This window comes from Micropterus dolomieu, linkage group LG21 (assembly GCF_021292245.1).
Source record: "Micropterus dolomieu isolate WLL.071019.BEF.003 ecotype Adirondacks linkage group LG21, ASM2129224v1, whole genome shotgun sequence".
Classification (NCBI taxonomy): domain Eukaryota; kingdom Metazoa; phylum Chordata; class Actinopteri; order Centrarchiformes; family Centrarchidae; genus Micropterus; species Micropterus dolomieu.
Window position 1 is genome coordinate 24,765,187 of NC_060170.1, and position 2,533 is coordinate 24,767,719.

Here is a 2,533-nt window from a genome sequence, read left to right on the forward strand (position 1 = left end):
CAGGAAGTCGGCCATTTTGAATTTTACGGCCATTTTTGGATGATTTACACACTTCGTACTTTAACGAACTCCTCCTAGGGATTTAGTCCGACCGACCTCAAATTTCTGCTGTGCCTTCTAAAGGCATTGAAGATGAAAAGTTGTGCTATTTGCAAGTTTTCGTCAATGGGCGTGTCCGTGGCGTGACGTCAAAGATCAACTCTTCGCCATGACACGGAAGTTGTCGTAACTTCAGTGTACATGCTCACATCTGAACCAAACTTTACGTGCTTGATAACTGTCCCACCCCGAAGACATCTACACGCCAATACCGATTTATATTCATAGCGGCAAGTGCTATGTAGCTCCACATAGGGAACACAGGAAGTGACATATAGCACCTTCATGCAGCGTCGGAACCGCGTAGCAAATTCACAGCCGCACCGGCAGAGCTCCAGAATGTGCTACTCGGCCGGCTCACACCCGGACGCTCTACAAGTGCGAGGGCCTGCCCAACGCTGCTTGCAGCTTTAATTCTTTCTTTCTTCTGCAAAGCAAGCTCAATTTTGGGGGCCTAAACATACTCAAAAACTCACCAAACTTTGCACAAAATTCAGGAGTGGCGAAAAATTTCGCATTTTATGGGTTTTGCGCATGGGTGTGGCAAAATGGCTCACTAGCACCCCCTACAGTGCAGCCCCCGCCGCACGTTTCACCTGCGTGTACGAATTTTCTGTGGTACGTGTATCTTGTCCAGACGCACAAAAAAGCCTCTTGGAGCCATCCTAAACTCAACAGGAAGTCGGCCATTTTGAATTTTACGTCCATTTTTGGCGATCGTACTTTAACGAACTCCTCCTAGGGATTTAGTCCGATCGACTTCAAATTTCTGCTGTGTCTTCTAAAGGCATTGACGATGAAAAGTTGTGCTATCTTTGAGTTTTCGTCGATGGGCGTGTCCGTGGTGTGGTGTCAAAGATCAACTCTTCGCCATGGCACAGAAAGTTGTTGTAACTTCAGTGTACATGCTCACATCTGAACAAACGTGCTTGATAACCGTCCCGCCCAACACATCTACACACCAATATTAATTTATATTCATAGTGCGAGGGCCCGACCAACGCTGTTTGCAGCTTTAATTTATAAATATTTAGCCTACAGTGTGTGTTCATGTACGTTCCCCTTAGAAACATACTACTGTGTGTGTGGTCACGTGACGTGAGTTTCCAGACCAGAGCAAAATCCTTATAGGCTTTATATACAGGTAGTGGTCATAATTACAATATCATGAAAAAGTTGAATTATTTCAGTAATTCCATTCAAAAAGTGAAACTTGGATATTATATTCATTCATTCATTACAAACAGACATATATTTCAAATGTTTATTTCATTTAATTGTGATGATTACAACTGACAATTAAAGCGGCAAGCAGCGTTGGGCGGGCCCTCGCACTTGTAGCGCGTCCGGGTGTGAGCCGGCCGAGTTGCACATTCTGGAGCTCTGCCGGTGCGGCTGTGAATTTGCTACGCGGTTCTGACGCCGCATGAAGGTGCTATATGTCACTTCCTGTGTCCCCTATGTGGAGCTACATAGCACTTGCCGCTATGAATATAAATCGGTATTGGTGTGTAGATGTCTGCGGGGTGGGAGAGTTATCAAGCACGTAAAGTTTGGTTCAGATGTGAGCATGTACACTGAAGTTCCAACAACTTCCTGTGTCATGGCGAAGAGTTGATCTTTGACGCCATGCCACGGACACGCCCATTGACAAAAACTCGCAAATAGCACAACTTTTCATCTTCAATGCCTTTAGAAGGCACAGCAGAAATTTGAGGTCCGTCAGACTAAATCCCTGGGAGGTGTTCGTTAAAGTACGCAGTGTGTAAATCATCCAAAAATGGCCGTAAAATTCAAAATGGCCGACTTCCTGTTGACTTTAGGCTATGGGTTCTTGAGGCTTTTTTGTGCGTCTTGATATGATACATGTCCCCAGAAAATTTCGTACATGTAGGTTGAACGTGAACGAGGGGATAATCTTTTCCAATTTTCTAGGTGGCGCTAGCGAGTCATTTTGCCACGCCCATGTGCGAAACCCATAAAATACGAAATTTTTCACCAGTTCTGACATGTTTGCAAATTTCTGTGAGTTTACGAGTATGTTTAGGCCCTGTCAATTGAGCCTACTTTGCAGAAAAAAATAAAAAATAAATAAAAAAATATATATATATATATATATAATCTTAGCAAATTCAATAGGGACATCACACGGCCCTAACTAATGAAAATCCCAAATTCAGTATCTCCGAAAATTAGATTACTACTTAAGACCAATACAAAAAAGGGATTTTTAGAAATGTTGGCCAACTGAAAAGTATGAACATAAAAAGTATAAAAAGAGTATGTACAGCACTCAATATTTAGTTGGGGCTCCTTTTGCCTGAATTACTGCAGCAATGCGGCGTGGCATGGAGTCGATCAGTCTGTGGCACTGCTCAGGTGTTACGAGAGCCCAGGTTGCTCTGATAGTGGCCTTTAGCTCTTCTGCATTGTT

The 2,533-nt window shown here is 43.5% G+C and overlaps 1 protein-coding gene across 1 annotated transcript in view; it reads left to right on the forward strand.

The window, feature by feature from the left end:
- Nucleotides 1–2,533, forward strand: part of LOC123960408 (arrestin domain-containing protein 3-like) — an 18,981-nt gene that overhangs the window by 8,956 nt on the left and 7,492 nt on the right. The gene's annotated exons all lie outside the window — the stretch shown is intronic.